Source organism: Halichoerus grypus, chromosome 3 (genome assembly GCF_964656455.1).
Source record: "Halichoerus grypus chromosome 3, mHalGry1.hap1.1, whole genome shotgun sequence".
In the NCBI taxonomy this organism is placed as follows: Eukaryota; Metazoa; Chordata; class Mammalia; order Carnivora; family Phocidae; genus Halichoerus; species Halichoerus grypus.
In genome coordinates, this window is record NC_135714.1 from 94,871,281 (window position 1) to 94,892,386 (window position 21,106).

At 33.6% G+C, this 21,106-nt stretch overlaps 1 long non-coding RNA gene across 1 annotated transcript in view; it reads left to right on the plus strand.

The window, feature by feature from the left end:
- LOC118522453 (uncharacterized) overlaps window positions 1-21,106 on the plus strand; it is a 71,104-nt gene that overhangs the window by 20,620 nt on the left and 29,378 nt on the right. The window contains exon 2 of the long non-coding RNA XR_004910632.2: window positions 2,190-2,306. This is a non-coding gene — a long non-coding RNA (uncharacterized LOC118522453). The remainder of the gene's footprint in view (window positions 1-2,189; window positions 2,307-21,106) is intronic.

A 21,106-nucleotide genomic window follows, 5' to 3' on the forward strand; every position in this document is an offset into this window, starting at 1 on the left:
AGTTTTAAAGAAAGAAAAACTTATATATGTACAAAAATAAGGGTAAATATGACGAAGGGATGAAATATGACTGTAAAGATGAAAATTATAAAAGATTTTATAAGAGGAATTAATAAGACAAGAAGCTGGTTGAAAAAAGAAAGAAGAGAAATTAAAAAAAAAGTGTGGGGGAGAGAATGTGATCAGGCAGGAGACTAGAACAAAGCCATACACTAGAGATTTAGGGTATATTTTGGTCTGTTAGAAGAAACTATATCCCAAAATTTTAAAGAGAGAACAACTTATATATACCAAAAATTAGGTTAACTACTATGAAGGGATAGAATATGACTCTAAAAATGAAAATAAAAAAGATTTTTTAAAAAGGGATTGATACGATGTTGGTTGAAAAAGGGAAAAAGAAAAATTGAAAAAAAAAAGAAAATTAAAAAAATTAACTTTGAAAGACTAAGGAATCATGGGAAAAAAGCCATGAATTCTGTGTGCTGTATTTCCCTAGCGCTGGAGTTCTGCCGTTCTCATTGATTGATAAACTTGGTCTTGGCTGGCTGTTCTTGCTGTACTTCTGGGGGAGGGGCCTATTGCCATGGTTCCCAGATGTCTTTGCCAGAGGCAGAATTGCCCCGCCCTTGCCGGCTCCGGGCTAAGTAATCTGCTTGGGTTTCCTCTCGGGAGCTTTTGTTCCCTGCAAGCTTTCCTTGAGAGTGAAAATGGGAGCCTCCCAATCTCAGTCCTGGAGGAGCCGAGAACGTGGGGCCCCACTCCTCAGTGAGCCCCCAGAGAAAAGCAGTCAATCACTCCCATCTCCCTGGTCTCCTGCCGCACTCCGTGCTCACCCGGCCTGTGACCCCGTGTTTCTATCTCTGGCACCCGACCCCCTGTGGAGTCTCCAAACCCTGCAGATCCCTGCGGTGCACTCCCGTGCCTCTACTCCCGGGGGGAGGAAGGGGAGTCTCCCTGGATCTGCCGCTTGTTGGGTCCCTGCTTCCAGAAAGTGGTCGCTTTTCTGTTCAGAGAGTTGCTGCTATTCTTTTCTTCAATCTCCTGTTGAGTTCGTAGGTGTTCAGAATGGTTTGATCCCTATCTAGCTGAATTTCTGGGACCAGATGAAATTTAGGTCCCCTACTCCTCTGCCATCTTGCTCCTCCCCCCCATTCTATACTTTTAAAGTCTTAGGTTACTTTCCATACTTTATGCATTTTAAATTGTTCTAGGCTGGCCTGTGTTAAAAATAATTTGTCAGTTGTTTTCTATGTACCAATATTGTGTTAAAGATAACCTGGTAGGAACACATTCATCACAGGAACTCTAAGGAGGCACTTTGAGGTACCATGCAATAGAGATCTTGTTTCCATATTTCTGCCCAAATGCCAAGTTCATTAAACCAACAACAACCATATATACAGTTCATGAAAGCACAATATTTAGGTCAGAAAACAGAGCTGTTATTCTATGAAGAGAGCCATTTCCAGGTTATAGTGTAATGAGCTGCAGGGCTTTTGCAGAATATATAGGAACAAAATGCTTTAGGAAGGCAATTGAAAAAGACTACATTTAAAATGAATTTTGATCTACCTCATAACAGATGAAAACCCTTTTTACAAATAGAAATAAGGATTCCAGTTTAGGAATAGCACATCCAAGTACCAGGGTTAAAGTAAGTCAGTAATATTCAGATGAGGATTAGCAAGAGGCAATCAAGATTGAAAAAAAATAGAACCCGGTCTTTAGAGAAGGAAAATTGATTAAGAGACCCATTATAGGGGTGCCTGGCTGGCTTAGTTGATAGAGAATGCAACTCTTGATCTCAGGGTTGTGAGTTTGAGCCCCATGTTGGGTGTAGAGATTACTTAAAAATAAAAAAAAAATAAAAAATCTTAAAAAAAGAGACCCATTATAGTTTTAGTATATTATATTGTATTATATTTAACTGTATAATACATTTATTTAGTTTTATGTAGTAGTAAAGACTGAGATTTTCTAAAGTAGTCATTTCTATGACCTTTGTAAGATTTTTTATTCTATTAATTGGTGTGATGCAACGATAATCTTTGTCCATGGTGTTGATTTCCATCTAACCCTGTTGTGGTAGGGTCTTTTAACATAATAATACTTGAATATTTGAAATGATACTTGAATAATACTTGAAATGTATATAAGAACAAATTAATTTTGGATTTGTCTTACAGAAGCTACAGTCTGAAGAAAAGAGATGGCACAAGCTAATTTATATGGGGGAATGCCATGATTCATCACTTTTTGGAAAAAGCGAGAAAGAATGGTCTTTTGGAATCTGACCACAAGAGGTAAGAAGGTGGGACAGTTGATGCTAGTAGATTTATCAGAGAGGTGGGAGGAAAGAGGGATTAATGAAAGAAGGAAAAAGATCAGGGAAGAAGGAACTTTCATGTACTCATTCATGACTGGATGCTGGATTCTGAATATGTTCAAAATTGTTTATTAAAAAGTTTATGTTCTTTCTGGTAATGAATTCTTTACGCATGTTTTAGGTAAGGCTCTAGCTAACATTGCCAGGCAGTACTATACTTTAGAGAATCCATAGTACAAACTAGTGCTTCTCATTTTCCTCCTTCATGTCTTTCTCAGAATATTAAATCAGGTACTCAGAATCTGTGAAAGAATAGATTTGCATTCAGACTTAAATCTCAATGAATGAATGCATTTAACTGAGAAGATTCTAAACTCTGACATTCAAAACAGCTGCCCATTATTCAGCATCTACTAAGTTTCAAACATTGTTTTGAGTGCTTTGTATTTGTTATTTTGTTTAGTGATTAAAACTTCCCTGGGAGCATGTATTACTTTGCCAATTATATCAAATAGGAAACTACTCAGAGATCCAAGTGTACACAGCTGGAATGGCAATTGAAGTTTCTCTAAATCCAAAGCCCTATCTTTAAAATGTGTGTGCACACGCATGCACTTGCACATACAACGAATCAGATTTGAGTATTGCCTCTGCCCTACTGGATCTTAGAGATTATTTTTAAGACCAAGTGTGTATTTCTTAAGTAGCTACATTGTAGAATATTGTGTTGAGTTGTAAGATACAAAGCAAAATAAAAGAAAAATTCAGCTCTTGATGAATTCCTAAACTTCATCCGTATTAGCAAACAGAAAGGCCACTTTGTTTTGTTTTTGTGTTTTTGTCCTGATATTATATTATTAAATAACTATTCTGAAACACTGTTACTCATGGAATCTCCTCCTTCTCGAATCACTTTTCCCTCAGCTTTTGGGACACCACTGCCTGCTAGATTTTCTCCCACTTTCTGGGACCTCTCTTTTATTTAATTTTTGCTACTAAACTTTATGATATTATTCTTGAAGCTCTCCCCTTGATCAGATACCTCTGCCACAGATAACCAATTCCTGGTCAAACACATCTATTTTCCTGGCCTTGTCTGATGACTCTTGTCTTTAGCAAGCTGTAACACATTTCTATTTCATATTCATTCAAAATTATCTCATTCAACACTCATTCATGTAATAAATTGTAATGGGGGTATTATTGTGTGGCAGGCATAGTTTTTGGCTTTGGAAACCCAGAGCCAAGAGCCTGTTCTCAAGTAGTTTGGATATCTCACTGATACCTCAAATTCATTACGTCTCCAATCAGACTCTGCCACTTCCTCAGAAAATATTTTTCTCCGATATTCTCTATCTCAGTGACTAATTTGCCTTTCGTTCATTTTCTTCAGTTAGACTCTTGGTCATCATATCGCTTAATTTACACATTCTCTCATGTCAATAAATGTTGCAGGTTCTATCAGTCATTATCTCACAAATCTTTTTTCTCCCTTCCCTCTCTCACAGCTGTAGTTCAGACTCTTACCATTTCTCATGTGAATTTATCAGGAAAAGACTCATATCTATTTTTGCTACCTCTCAGGTGGCTCCTAGGTAATGTATTTTCCATACTAATTCCAGAATGACCTTTCTAAAATAAAAAAAACAAATTTGATCAGGACACTTCCCTGCAAAGCCTTCGGTGCCTTCCCAAAGCTTTCAGGATAAAGTTCAAACAGCTTAGTGTGTAAAGCTTTGTCTTGTTTTTTTCTCTTTAGATTAATCTTCTACTTATATACAAGTGTATATTCTACATGCAAATTGGATAGTGCAGTTTCTCACTTTTGTGTATTTATTCATTTTATTTTTCTCAGGTCAAACAGGGTTTACTTTAGAAAGTTTTCTCTGAACCCATCTTGATGAATTAGAGAAATCTCTGACATGATTCCTTTTGCATTCTGTGCATCTATAAAATCACTTAAACATTGCACTTTGATTTCTTTGATTATTTTATAGTCTGAATCATGAGTGTGTTGAGTATATTCAAGCTTTAGGAACTTGAGCTTTATTTATATTTTTAAGTCCTATCACACTTTCTGGACCACAAAAGATACTGAATAGGGTCATCTATAGAATAACTATATTCCTGATATGTGGTCTAAAATTAGTCAAAGTTTCATGCAAGAGTGGAATAGACTTGGCATGAAGTACATATGCTGTTTGAGTTGGTGTTGAAGAAAGAAGCTTTTTTTTTTTTTTTAAAGATTTTATTTTATTTATTTGAAACAGAGAGAGAGAGCACAAGAGGGGTAGGGTGAGAGGGAGAAGCAGACTCCCTGGCGAGCAGGGAGCCCAATGCGGGACTCGATCCCAGGACTCCGGGATCATGACCTGAGCGGAAGGCAGTCGCTTAACCAACTGAGCCACCCAGGCGCCCGAAAGAAGCTTTTGATTAAAGCAACATCATGTAAAAAGGAACAGACACAAGGAAAAAGTAAAGAGTATAGAGACTAACCCATTTGAGAGATGGTGATAATAGCGATCTGGCCTGAAACGTGCACTGGGATTGACAGATGAGGTCTAATGTGATGAATATCTTTGGAGCTTGTCTTTTCTTTTCTTTTATTTCCTTCTTCTTGTTTTTCTTTTCTTGCTTTCTTTTTTCTCCTTCATTTCTTTCTTTTAGTTCTTTCTATTAATTCTTTCCTTCCTTTCTCCCTTTTATTTTTCTTTCCTTCTTTTCTTTTTCTTTTTTCTTTTTTTAAGACACACATAAAAGAAAACCCTTGTAGGTACAGTGTTTTTCCATTTATTAATATCAAAGATTTTCAGTATTTATGGCGTCTTTTTTCTAGTGTCATGTTTTCTCTCTGATTAACCATGTGCAAACATTTATTTACTTCCTCACCTGATTTACACAACTGTAGATCATAACAGAAACCGAAATGTGGAACATGCTGTTTATTCTGCCTGGCGCTGCCCTACTGTTACCTATCATTATTATTTTTTGTTACATATTAGTAATCAAATTTTGAATTTAGATTCCATGGACTTTTAGTTTTTGCTTGTCTGTTATGTGGAATATGAACTTAACTTGCTTTTCAGAGGTTCTTAGTTTGTATTTTCTAATATTGCCTTGAGGCTGCTTGTCTATGTGTACCAGGTCTCCCCCTCAAGATTATGCTTCCTTCTTCTGCTGCTGCAATAGCACTGCCTTGCAGGACATAAGGACACTCAGTGTAGCATGATGCCTAAGGGCACAGTTTATGCAACGAGACTATTTTGGTTGGAATAATGGTTACACTCCTCATGTACTGTGTGACATTGTGCAAACTACTTAACATTTCTGTGCCTCAGCAATAAAATACAAATAATCATATGGCCCTCATAGGGGAGTCATGAGATTTAAAATACTTAATATGTATAAAGCACTTAGAATAACTTTAGGAATACAATAATAACTAATAAATTTTATATTAAATGATTCCTCCAGATTATTACCTCCTGCCAGTGACAAAGACACATAGTATATACTTTTTATTTTTTTATTTTTATTTTTTTTTTTAAAGATTTTATTTATTTGACAGAGAAAGACATAGCGAGAGAGGGAACACAGGCAGGGGGAGTGGGAGAGGGAGAAGCAGGCTCCCCACTGAGCAGGGAGCCCAATGTGGGGCTCGATCCCAGGACCCCGGGATCATGACCTGAGCTGAAGGCAGACGCTTAATTGACTGAGCCACCCAGGCGCCCCCATAGTATATACTTTTTAAAATATGTGAGGTTTATTTAAACACTTGGAATTTTGTACATGACTTGGTGGTTCTGTTTGTCTTCTGTTTATATCAACTATAAATGTTTAGATTTCTTTTTTCTTAAATGGTCTTTATACTTTATTGCTCATTACTTGATTGCCAATGCAACTGCATTTTCTGTTCATCTTCATGAGTGACAGGATGTCAAGTGGAAGGATTTTAATACTAATGAAAATGGTCAATTATGTATCTTGATGGCTAATGAACTTCTAATCAACTGTACTAGAAGGTTTATGTGCATTTTATTGACATTCATCGGCGCTCTCTGACATCTTGATATGAATAAGCATAGATATGTATACATTTTATATAGCTATGTATACTTTATATACATATATGTGGCTTTAAAACTTGATTGTTATTGGCAGAGAACTAAAATTCTCATCAATTTGAATTTATATATCTTGGAGAGTAAGTTTCATTTCACTTGTTTTTATATCTGAGTTTAAGTATTATGTAAGAACTTAATAATACTTTACTGTCTTCTATTTGATGCAACTTACTTGTTAAGTGAAAGGAGCCATTAATAATAGCAATAAACCTTGTCATGTCAATAATCATATTAAATATAAATGATCTAATTGCTGAAGATTATTATGTAAATTTTTATAACTTGCAAAGAATATTTTGACCTGAAAAATAAGCACTTTAACATTTACAAAGTTGGGCGAAAGTGAAATGATACGTTATTTTAATTGACATATCTAAAAATTAAGAATACCAAAAAATTGAAAGTTAGTAAGTTAGAACAGATGAGACCATGCCATTTGGATGGAACTAGAGGGTATTATGTTAAGTGAAATAAGTCAGACTGAGAAAGACAAATACCACATGATTTCACTCATATGTGAAATCTAAAAACAACAACAACAAAAATGAGTAAACAAAGAAACAAAAAGCAGAATCAGACCTGTAAATACAGAGAATAACCAGATGGTTGCCAGAGGGGAAGGAGTCGGGGTATGGTAAAAATGGGTGAAGGAGAGTGGCTTCCAGTTATGGAATGAATAAGTCATGGGGCTAAAAGACAGTCAATGATACTGTAGTAGAGTTGTATGGTGACAGATGATAGCTACACTGTGGTGAGCATAGGTAACATACAGAGAAGTTGAATCACTATGTTGTACACCGGAAACTAATGTAACATTGACTGCCAACTATACTCAAAAAAGAATTTAAAAAAGGTTAGAACAAATATTCAGGGAGAATAATAATTAAAGGCTAACTTGCATAGACACGATATTTGGTAGAATTAATTCAATTATTTTGGACTTTGGTTTTCAAAATTTGATTTGGAATTATTTTTAAATATGAGTTATTGAGTTTTTAAAAATTTTTAAATTTTGTATAATAAAATTATCATACTTAGTTGGTTATTTGTTTTTTATCACATCTATATTGTGGGCATAAGTTTATATTTTCAGGTAGTATTACATATCAAAACATATTTAATTGTCTTTGCCTTTGGGACAACTTTAGGACCTTCCTCCTTTGATATTATGTAAAGATTTATCTTTTAAGTTTTAGTGCTTTCATGGTTATATGGTTTATATTTTATGATCAAACCATATTGATTTTTTTCTGTTTATGATATAGGACATAGTCCAGTTTAATATTCTTGTTTTTCCACAACTTATAATACAGTCATGTATGGTATATTGAAAATCTACTGTTTATATGCATGTATATAATATGTATTACAAAAATCATAGAATTATTAAATACTGAATACACATCAGTATTATTGACATTGCATACCACTGTCCATTTCTCCAAATATTTCTATCTATTCTTTCCTTCCATATATTCACTTGAATACCGATATCACAGTTCCATAATTTTTAAAGCTTTTTTGAGGTTAATTGACATGCAAAAAAATTGCACATATTTAATGCATACAACCAGATGAGTTTGGACATATACATACACTCATGATACCATCAACAAAGTCATGGTAATATGAACATATCTGTCACCTCCCAAAGTTCCATTTGTTCCTTTTTGTTTTTATTGTAGGAACACTTAACATGAGAGCTACCATTGTAACAAATCTTTAAGTGCACAATACTGTATTGCTAACTATAGGCATTATGTTATAAGCAGATGTCTAGAACTTATTCATCTTGTTTAACTGTATCTTTACCATTGAACAAAAACTTCCCATTTCTCCCTCCCTTAATCTGGCAACCACCATTCTATTTTATGCTTCTAGAAGTTTGACTATCACCTCATACCTGTTAGAATGGCTATAATCAAAAAGACAAGGAGCACCTGGGTGGCTCATTCAGGTGAGTATCTGCCTTCAGCCCAGGTCATGATCCCAGCGTCCTGGGATCGAGCCCCATGTTGGGGCTCCCTGTTCAGTGGGGAGCCTTTTTCTCCCTCTGCCCCTCCCCCTGCTCATGCACCCCCTTAAAAAAAAAGAAAGAAAACCAACGATTAGCAACAATATGGATGGACCTGGAAGATACACTAAGTAAAATAAATCAGTCACAGAAGGATAAATACAGCATGATCCCACATTTCTGTGATTTTTATGGCATGTGTAATTGTGATGCAGTATTTCAAATTAATTACTTTTGTCACATATCAATCATTTGTTTTCTTTGAATTAACTCAAAGTATGTTATTTTGCCAAAATTACTTTGCACCTTTTTTTTTTTTAATTTCTTTTTACTTTTGCTTGGCATATCTTTTAGTATGGATTTATTTAATTTTTAAAATAATACTTTGGCAAATTTTATTTTCCAAAGATGACCACAATATCATCTCTTACCGAAATGCCTTTCTAGATCTTGTCATTTCCCATCACAAAGTATGGTATAATTCTCCTTCCCTTAAATCTGAATGGGTTTTTAAATCACTTGTAACTGTCAGAATGTGTCAGAAATTATGCTATATAACTTCCAAGCGTAGGTCATAAAAGACAATGCAGCTTCTGCTTTTTTAGCTGGAATACTGAGATACTCATATTTTGAAGCCATCAGGTGTCAGGCTAAATATTCCAATTGCCATGATGGCATCATGCTGTCAAGAAGACCAAACTAGTCTTCCATTCAGAGAGAGAGGCTAGACTAACCACCAGCTCATCCAGCACCCAGATGCCACCAATACTCCAGGCTCAGCCGCTGTTTGACTGTATTTATATAAACACCCCAAGACAGAACCCCCAGGTGAACATTTCCTGAAACAATGATCCACAAAAATCTTGAAAGATAACAAAATAATTGTTTTGTTTTAAGTCACTAAATTTTGAGGTGATTTATCATGCACCAATAGCTAACTGAACAGAAACCTTATATCTGGAAGTAGGACTCTGATATAACAGAAATATAAATTACGTGCACTGGCTTTGAAATTGGGTGGTTGATAAACATTACAAAAATACTTGAGGAGGCTGCTGGTAAAGACTTGGAGGTCAGAGATGAAAACATGTGGTACACTAGATAAAATGAGATGTCCAAAATACTTACAGCTTTCCCTTAAATTATTAGTTATTAGGATAAGAAATTGATGTCCTATCTCCAGTTGAAAGCAATGGATGGCCCCCTACCCATAGCTTGAGTTTTTATTTTTAAGCAGCCTTATTAAGACATAATTCACATATTGTAAAATTTACCCATGTAAATTACACAATTCAATAGTTTTAGTGTATTTGCAGAGTTATGCAAACATCACCATAATCTAATTTTAGTACATTTTCATCACTCCAAAACTAAACTTTATTCCTGTTAGAAATCACTCCCCACCCCCCCCAATAATCTAGTTTTTATATCTACTAATTTGACTATACTGAACGTTTCATATGAACAGAATAATAGAATATGTAGCATTTTGCACTTGGTTTCTTTCATTTAGAAACTTTTAATGTTCATCCATGTAGCATGTATCAGTACCTCATTCTTTTTTAATGACAAAAAAATATGGTATGGATATACTGCATCTTTTGTATTCACTCAATTGAGAGTCATTTTAGCTGTTTCCACTTTTGAGTTTTTATAAATAAAGCTTCATTTATATACAAGTTTTGGGCAGACACATATGTTTATTCTCATAGGTATATGGCTAGAAGTATAATTGCTGGGCCATATGGTAACTCTAGGTTTATCATTTTGTGAAACTGCCAAACTGTTCCTAAGTAGTTGCTCCATTTTACAATCCCAACAGCAATGTGTTAGGGTTCCAATTTCTCCATTTTCTTGCCAAATCAAGAAGTATGAGCCCTCCAACTTTTTTTTTTTCCCAAGGTTGTTTTGAATAATCTGGATCTCTAGTGTTTCAAAATAAAGTTAAGGGTGAGCTTGTTGATATCTGCAAAAAAAAATTTTTTAAATAAAATAAGGAAGGAAGGGAGGGAGGGAGGGAAAGAGAGAAGGAGGCAGGAAGGAAGGAAGGGAGGGAAGGAGGGAGGGAGGAAAGAAGGAAGGAAGTAAGGGTGATGATTTTATAAGATCAAATCTGTAGATCAATTTGGATAATAGTGAGATTTTAGCAATAAGTCCTCTGCTCTATAAATATGGGGTGTTTCCCAACCCTAAGAAACATGATGAAAGAATAGAAAGATGGAAGTTACAGCTTCCTACTTTAGGGATACATTCTGAGAGGGCACCTGGGTGGTTCGGTTGGTTAAGTATCTGTCTTCGGCTCAGGTCATGATCCCGGAGTCCTGGGATCAAGTCCTGGGGTGGAGTCCTGGGATGGAGTCCTGTGTCAGGCTCCCTGCTCAGTGGGGAGTCTGCTTCTCTCTTTTCCCGTCACCCTACTCTTGTGCTCTCTCTCACTCTCTCTCTCAAATAAATAAATAAAATCTTTCAAAAAAAGTATACATTCTGAGAGTTCCACTCTTCTTCTAAATTACCCACATTGTTAAAAGCTTGGGTACATGATCTCATGTAGCAAGGAGATTGGAAAACAGCGTCTTGTGCCTGGTCAGGGTTATTGACATTTTATTCAGCCAAAAACTGGGATTGTGTGACTACAGTAAAAGAATATACATTCATACTGTACAATATGCCTCCTTCTACGTAGTGCTGTCTCTAGAAATTAGGCAGGGAAATCAGAATCTTCTTTCTTCAGGTTCTTTGAGAAAAGACAGTATGATATTACTCAGGTGTGCTTGGAAGGAATAAATGTTGCAAGCCATTATTAAACTATTTTTTCTTGCCTTTATTACATTTCATAAGTATTTCTTTTAGCATACATTAAAGGATGATTTGTTGTTATTTGGAAATGTTAGAAATATTTAATACTTGCCATTATGCTTTTCTAGGAAGATAATCCAATTCAATGATTTTTATGAGATATTAACATCAGACTTTAGTTGCCTGTTTAGCTTGATAATAGAATAGTTGTGATTTTGTTGTAAATACATACATAGACTAAAGAAAAAATATAATTATTTCATAATTACATAAAAAAGCAATTCATTAAAGGTAGGAAATAGCAGTTTATGTGTCTGTGTATTGGGGAAGAACATGAAGATGACAAGTTTATTTTTGGTTATGCTGAGTTTGAGGTGTTGATAATACATTTGTTTGGAAATGTCCTATAGACTAGAACAAATATTTGAAATAGAAAATTGAGGCTCAGAATAAATGAGATTTTTGAAAAGTAGGTAGCTGCTCTAAATGATTCTAAATCTCTTGATCTCTGTGAATTATATCTTAGGATACTAAAAGTACTTGAAGTTGAGTCTGATAACCTTTTGAGAGATAGGAAAGTAGTTATTAAACCAGAAGTACCACAAGTTAATAGGAAGTAAATGAAGGTCTGACTCCACAATGGTGAAAAGCATAGTTTATAAAACAGTCTATCCTAGAAAAGATTATCAAGTGCATTGCTAAAAGGGATAAATTTTGCATCTTAAAAATGTAATTAGAATCTTGAATCTTAAAAAAGAAAAAAAAAAGTAATTATCAGGAAATGATAATAGTCATAACAATAACATTATTTTTTGATAGAATCACAAGAGAAGTGAAACACTAGCATGACTAGAATTGAGGATTTCTGATGAAGCAAACAGAAAGAGAAACACCCTGCCTCTCTGACACAACTATTAGGCAAATAGGAGCTGACTGAACCACCTTGGGAATTTTTTTCTTTCTAGTCACTAAACAAGGGTGGGCTAAATGGAAATAACATGCCTTTGTATGTTTGCATGATGTTTGTTGGGTAATAATTCCAGATTCTCACTCAGCAAAGTCCCAATATATCAGGACAAAATGAAATATAAACAGTTTAAATCCATATACATATATGCATAAAACACCAAAAGCACAAAAATGGAATTGGAAATATATTCCTTAATGGTAGTGCTTATGAAAAAGTAGAAGATTTAAGTGATTTTAATCTCACCAGAGTTTTACTGTGTGAAGTGGATATTGCAATTGTATTATTAGTGTTTTAAAAAAATGTCCATAAAAATTGTGTCTAATTCATTAAAATATTATACTTTGGCCAGATTACATCTAATTGTTTTTGAACATTTTATTTGATTTTTTGAATTGGTATTGCATTTATTTAGTATAAGCATCACAAAGCATAAGGATGTTCACAGTGAGATTGCCTGAATCATAGTTCCTCATCTTCTCTATTTCCACCTCTCCCAAACTCTTAAGTTTCCTTATGGCTATAGAAGAAAATGTTATTATAGATTATCAGCTCCTCCCTTTTGTTTACATAAGAGTATGTATATACACAGCATTTATATATTGCTTGCTTTTAATTAAAAATGTATTTTAGGGGCGCCTGGGTGGCTCAGTTGGTTAAGTGACTGCCTTCGGCTCAGGTCATGATCCTGGAGTCCTGGGATCGAGTCCCGCATCGGGCTCCCTGCTCAGCGGGGAGTCTGCTTCTCCCTCTGACCCTCCCCCCTCTCATGTGCTCTCTCTCTCATTCTCTCTCTCAAATAAATAAATAAAATCTTTAAAAAAAATGTATTTTAGAAATATGCCTATCTTAGTACATACAGTCTTCATTATTCTTATTGCTGCATAATATTCCATTGGTTGGAAGGATTGAATTTTATCTGGTACCCTATCAAACATTTTAGTTGTTTCTGTTACTTTGGAATAGAAAATGACACTTCATTGAAAATACTGTAAATGTTTTTTTTTCACAAGAGGTCATGTAATCATGTAGGATATTTTATGTGGAATTGCTGGGTCACTGTTTGGGGAGCATTTAAATACTATGAAATTTCCCTCTTAGTAAATCATACTTTAAATATATTTTTGGTACAATACACATATTTTTGTATATTTTTTTACGAGGTTATTGGTCTTTTCCAATTCTCTAGAAGCTTCTACCATGTTAGGAAGAGTAATATGTGTGTGTGTGTGTGTGTGTGTGTGTGTGTGTGTGTGTGTGTGTTATGAGTTGCCCATATTTTTTGTCTTTTGCTATTTGTATTTTTTGGTGGTGTATTGGCTAGTCCAAAGTTTTCAATTTTTAGTTAATGTGGTCTGTTTTTTTAATTTTTTATTTCTGCACCTAGGTTGTATCATTGTTTCAATGCAAAGCTTTCTTTAATTAAAAAATAATTTTTTCTTTTCCTCTAGCATTTTTTCATTGTTTCTGTTTAGATTTTTTTGTCCATTTAGAATTACTCTTGTTATATAGTTTGAATTATGTATCCAGTGTTTTTTCCTAATTACTACCTATTTTGTCAGTAGTATTTAATCAGTTGTCCCTCTGTTCTGATTTGATGTTAACACCAGCAAAGACAGTTGATGCTCACTAGATATTTCAAATGTTTTCTTATGTATTTCTGTCTGCCTTTCTATCTGGCCAAGGCCATTTGTATTTTTGCATCTAAATAAACAAAGCAGTTGTAATAGGTATTATTTTTGAGTAGGAGGTAGTTGAAAGCTGGTTTACTTCACCCATCCCTCCTTTCTCCTTTCATGTTAACTTCAAGTGCCCCATGTTCCAGGTTTCAGTTCTAAGGTGGCTGAGCTTCCATCAATCTGAGCATCTGAGTAAGAGTCTCAGCCATCCATGCCCATGTAATGAAAGTAAGACATAAACCACTGGTGTTTGGAAGTTATTAACAAGCTAGAACACTAAACTCTATTTATCATACACTAAAAACCCATGGATATTTAGACCTATTTCTGGGTATTTATTACTTTCTTTTAGTCTGTAAGGAAAGATACACCAAGATTACTCTGAAGGTGCCTTCCTCCTCCTTTTTTTATAGCTGAACAGAAAAATATTGGACAGGTGAGCTCGAAGTAGGGATATGCTAATACTACTAAATTCTAGAGTCTCTTCTTTTCTACAATGGCTGTTTTTTTCAATTAAGGAGTTAGACTTTGGAATTTATTTAAAGTTTACCAATTTCTTTTTGCACACCAAGAGGTCTTTGAAAAATTTTAAAAATTTGGTCAAACTGATCAGATTAGTGACCAAAGGACTATATATATTATAAAAATGCTACATTTGAGGTTTAAGACCTTCACCACCCATATTTCTCTTGAGTTGCTCTACATAAATCAGTGATTAAAATTAAGACTATAGTTTCAGAGATGCCTGGATGGCTTAGTCAGCTGAGTGTCCAACTCTTGGTTTTGGCTTGGGTTGTGATCTTGGGGTCATGGGGGCAGTCTGCTTGGGATTCTCTCTCTTCCTCTTCCTCTGCTCTTCCCCCCTGCCTTATGCTCTCTCTCTCTCTCTCTTTCTTGAATAAATAAATAAAATATATTTTTAAAAAAGACTATAGCTTCACATCTGGTTATGAGCAAGTTAATTTAATCAATGTTGGGCAGTTTTTGCATTCAAGGCAAAAATATATACCTTGAATCATGCCAGAGGGTTTTAAAAACATTTATCTGACATAAACCTATGGACTACTAATTACTTGGTCTCCTAACAAAAAATAAGAGAAACTTTGAAACAACTTGGGCATCTTTAAATCTGTACCTTAGAGTAGTTGCTTTTACTTGCTTTATGTTGTAGACACCAGTGAGAATTGAATGATAGGTCAGTCTCTGAAGAAAAGAAACAGAGCCTCAAAAAATATTGTACAGTGTTTCATAGAGTTCACAGATCCTATTAAATCCATAAAAGAGGCTCTCTTTCTCTACCTGTAAAATGGGGATAGTCATAGATAATCCTTGTAAACATTTGAGAAGTCCATGTATTAACAAATAATGTTTGAAAAATATAATTATAGCTACCTCAAAAGCTAGGAATAAATCAATAATAAGCCTAAATCCTTTCAAAGAATCTCTGGGCATAAATACCATAGGTTGTTATTACTATTGTTGACATTAAAAAAATTTGGCAAACAGAGTGTATGAACTGAAATACAGTTTTAGGAAAAGCATCAATTTAGCATGATAACTTTAAAGTTATTTTTAAGTTTTTAGATGTAATAAGTGCCAATATTTAAAAAATATTCAGAAATTTTGAAAAGTGTAAAAATGTCAAATCCCTTTTTGTTACTCTAAGTTATGGTTGTATTCTATGGGGATTAAAGGATAAAATATCTGGAAGTTAACATGTAGCATATAAATTCACTCACGCCTTGTTAGGATTGCTGTTTTTCTTCACCTTCACTACTCTTGTCTGTTAAGGTTGATTCCATCCAAAACCAAGAGACTGGCCATCTTTCTAAAGTCTCTAGCATAGACTGACCTTTGTATTGGGAAGAACGGGAGAAGTGAGAATAGAAAAATCAAACTGCAGTTTTTAGGAATGTGAGACAGTGATTTGGAGCTGATGATAAACATTATTGCATCACTTGTTGAAAGGTTGGTAGTTGAGAATTACTGGTATAAAAATGAATTGCAAAACTGATCATACATTGTTTTTGTATTTGTTTTTAAATTATATTAGGTGTAAATGTTTTTTAATTGATGAGATAATTTTATATTTTTTTTCCAAAATAGTGATTTATAATGAAGGTTAATATTAATAAGGGAAAATAAATCATGTTCTACTTTGTTGATGTCATCATTTTTGTCTTCCTTATCTGGCTATTACTGTTCATCCCAAAATATGGCCCTTGCCAATGATTTTAAGCTGATTTGATTTATGGCATCTTCTGCAGTTATGTAATAGCTGTATTCTTGCCAACCATTATAAGAGTCATCTTGTGCCTGAAAATCTTGTTCTGAAAATTAGCTGGCATGAGTTTCTCTTCTCTGTTCTTGTTTGAAAATTTTCCAGATTCATAAGTTTTGCCAGCATTTTACTAAAATAAGTCCACTACAGTTTTTTTTCTTTTGATTTTCATGAACTTGATGGCTTGTCTGTGAAATTTTCTACATCTAACTATACTTCATTATCTGGAAGAAAATTCAGAGTGTAAAATATTAACTCATAAATTTGAATGTTGCTTCCTTTGAAGACTTGTAAATGATTATATTTAATAATCTTGACTTGGTTTCATGGGTGTTTTTGCTTACTACTTCATTCATATATATAAAATATGGTATTTATATAATTAATATAAATGCATTGTATTATATGTGCATTGTACATAATATGTATTGATTAACCCCACTTCATTGTCACATATCTATATTTTTTTCTTAAACATAGTCTAATTTTAAGATAATTCTTATGCTTTCTGTTTCAGATTTTTTTCCAGAGCATAACTGTAAATCATTAATACACTAAACTCCATCTTCTCCAATTTACATGTAATATTTGTCATTTATTTATAAACTCACTTTAAGAGTCTACTGATTACTCATGATTTTCTCCATGATCAAAAGAATGCCATATATATATATATTCTCACTCTATGAGCACTTACACATGCAAGATTTTTATATTAAATTGATGGATAAAGTATTATACACTCTTTTCTGCTACTATTTTTGTCATTCACCAATAACTCAGGAAATCTCTTTTTTATTAACATTTTATTTATTCATTTGAGAGAGAGAGTCAGAGAGAGCAAAGGCAGGGGGAGGAACACAGGGAGAGGGAGAGGGAGAAGCAGACTCCCGGCTGTGCTCGGAGCCCAACCCGGGGCTTGATCCCAGGACCTGCAGATCATGATCTGAGCCGAAGGCAGATGCTTAACCATCTGAGCCACCCAGGCACTGCAAGGAAATCTTTTCATATCAACAAATTTTGCTATATATTCTTATTTTAAATTGACCCCAAGAGAGTCTCCTATTAGCGTACAATGAAAATATGTCAAAGGAACTATTTTTTTATGCAACTGTGGAAGAAAACAAGTCATAATTAGAACTTACTTTATTAACCCATCATTAGAAATCACCTTAAAATGAAACAAAACAATCAAAATTTTAGATGATTTTTGAAGTTTTCCTCATGAGTAAGATCTATTTAAAAGAACCAGGCAGTAGTTTGCAGAAGTGAAAGCTACATAATCGGAAAGCCTTTGTTTGTATCTTGGCTCCACCGCTCTTCAGCAAGGCAATCACTCTTTCTTTGTCTTAATTTTCCCATCAGCAAAAAAGGGACAGCAATAGAATCTCATCAGGGTTGTTGTGAGAACAAAATGAGCTAATACATGTAACGGGTTGATTTTGGTACCTGGTACCAAGTTAGCATTCGGAGAATCATGCTATGCCTATAAATCGCTACTAAAAATTGCTGCGATTCCTTGGATGGTATGAGAACAGGAGCGATGGCAGGATCCAAATATTAAACATCTACAAATTCTGATAGATGTATTAACCCACAATAGGAACATTTATAGTACTGAAGGAATTTCTGATTTTATGCTACATAAAGTTGTTTCTTCTCTAGAGACAATCCCTAAATATTTAAGTTCTGATATTTTCAACTGCCTTGTGTCTCTTGGATACCGCCCTTGCTTCTTTGTTTCCTGTTACAATTCTTGAATTCTACCACTTTCAAACCTCATCATACATTTATTTTTTGGATGTATAAATTTACTCATTCATATTCTAGTCAAACTTTGCTTGCTTGAGAACCATTTTGTTTCTCTTTTGACTTATATCCGATCAGATATATTATTTCAAGTTCACTTTTCTACCAAGTTTCTGGAGCCCTACCACTAAGAGGTTAGGGCGCACATTTACGCACTATCTACGTGTACAGCCCATCCATCCTCTTAGTAAAGTGTGTGGACCTCGAAACCCAATCTTGGTGACACAAAACGCATTCTTCCTGAGTATAACTACTAATAACCAATAGAAAACACTTTGTGTAAAATAATTCTCCAATTGCTAGTAATATTTTTTTAGTTATACTAATCCAAGCTGATCTTCCTCTGATGCAGCTGTCATTGAGCAATTTGGTTTTGTTTCTTAGTTGTTTATTTTCCCTTCCTGAAACATGCATTTTATATCCATTTTCCTCTGAATGGTTTATCTATTATCTAACGTGCTGTAGTAGTATTGGTAGTTCTATTATATTTTCCAGTTTCTTGGCATACATTATTAATGAAATGCTGTCTTCGTTATGAAACTATTCTGTCCCTGTACTTGACTTTATTAGTACCTTTTAAAGATATAACAAAGTGTGATAATTGATTTTTCATCAAATATTTTCTTTTTGTATCCGTTTGTGAGTAGCTAATAAGAGTCTAACTGTCCCTTCAAAGTAGCTGATGTCGAGTTCTGAACAGCCAGAGTTCCTGGTGTTGTAGACATCTAATTCTATGGCTTTCCATCTAGTTTTTCACACTTTTCCACAAAACGATAATTCAAGAAATTTAGAGAAGTTTACCTGTAGTGGCTCCAGAGTAAATATAAATCCAGAACAAATTTACTCAGAACCAGATTAAGTTACCAGACTAGAAAGACATAAAAGGTAAAATGACTTCAGAGATCGTGGCTTTCCCAAACTGAAGTGATCTAAACTCATTATTCTCATGTCTTTTGACCACATGCTGCTGGGATTTGAAAGAAGTCTTGCTTCAAAACACAGTCTCTAACACTTAGTCATGTTCTTCTCTAAGGAGATTTTACAGATCATAATCTTTGAAAAAAATTCCTATAAAATATGCATTAATAAATAGATAACTTCTAAAACCGAGGATTTACAAATTAATAGTTTCAAAAATAAGGCTTGTGACAAAGACAATGTTAAAACTAACACCAAAATTACTTCTTTGATCAATTTTAGCCATTGCATTTTTCCAGAAAAACATTGATATCCTTTAACGTTGCATTTGATTTGCCTTATAATTGAATTTAAGGTTTTTTGACAAAATCATAATTTATTCTTTCTATACCCATGGTTATATCTTTTTTACTTATTCCTAAATTTACCTAATTCAGTTAACTTCTCTTTCCATCTTTAACTTCTGCAATCTATTTTTATTTTATTTATGAACAAATTTATAATAAGCTTATCTCTAGTTTTGTATATTTTAAAACAACCCAATTTTTTATTTTTTTCATTTCTATCTTTTTATTTTTAGTTCTTCTTTAACATTTCATTATTTTCAGCTTTGAGATTTAGTAATTAACATTTCTAGAAAGTTTTTAAGAATAACTTGTTATTTTCCTAATATTTTTAAAGATTAGTACAAAGTCCAATTGCTTTTTATTCTTTAGTAATGTCCTTAAATACTAATTTTTTTCTCTGAGCGTATTTTCCCACAGCCTTTCCATGAAATGTTCCTCTTTTCATTGGTGTGGGGGGAGATTATAATTTCATTTTGAGTTTATTTGGTAAAAGAATTATCTAACAGTGTTTCTTAATTTCTAAGTATTTATAATTTGTAATTATTTTATTATTCATTTCTAATTGTATTGATTTATAGAATGCAGATTTTTAAATGTCTGATTTTAAACATTTTAAAGGCTTTCTTTGTAATTGACTATCAACTTTTTTTTCTGAAAATATCTTTAGGAAACACCAATTATGTGTTTGATTTTTATGTCTCAATTTAAGAGCAGTACTGCTATTTTACTTTGTTGTTCCTTATTATCTCTTGGATTGCCCTTTTATTTTTAACCTTCTGTAATATAATAAGTATGTGCACTTCAGCACCAAAGTTTTGCAGAAATTATCGAAATACTTGCATTTCCATGCCACACACACACACACACACACACTTCCTTCTAAGTTTTTCCTGTTTCAAGAATCTTTAATAACCACTTATAACTAATTATCGTACAATTGAATATAATCATTTCAATCATTTCAAATGTATATAATCACTTAGATAAAGTCTTTTTTTATTACAAACAACTTAAAACTACTTTATTCTATTTTGAGGTGCTACAGCTTCTTTTCTTGATGGCTATTTCTGAATAGTTCTATAATTTTCCTCATATTGATATGCAGATGACATGGTCTTTGAATCCTTGTGTATACAAGGATTGTATATTTATTTCACCATATGAAATGTATTTTTATGTATTTTCCTATATTAAACTATTTATTGTATACTCATTTAGTTTTGGTTTATAGTCAGTTTTAGATTAGTATGAGAACAATAATTTATAATTATAAAAACCCTGGGGAATTGAACTTTTTATTGTTGTGAAATGTGTTCTTTTATGTCTCAGAATATCTCTTACCTTTAAATGTATGGCTATTAAAATAGCTAGAGTAGTTTTCTTTTGTTTGCTCCTTATCTTTCTTTTTTCTTTCCACTTCATTTTTGTCTCCATTCCCACTAAGTCATCTTTGAACCTCAAAATCCTACTGTCTGATTTACTTTAATAAAGGTTTTTTTTTTTTTTTTTTTTTTTTTTAATCTTACCAGGTCTAATCTATATAGCAAGTATTTAATATTTACCACATTTTGTAACCATTGGTTTGTTCATTTAACTAATGTTTATTGAGGGTCTAATGTCAAGATTTGAGTGAAGTAGTGAAAGGGATTATTTGGGAAGTAGAAATCTTCACAAAACACAAATATTATCCAAAGCTTCTTGTTCTCAATTGAGATCAAAGTACTCATCACTAAGCAGCATAGTAAGGTAGATAAAAATTACAGTGCATAACAAGATAAGTCTAACTAATTATGTCAGTCTAAGTAAAGAGGTTCCTTTCTTGTTTTATAGGAGTTCCATGTA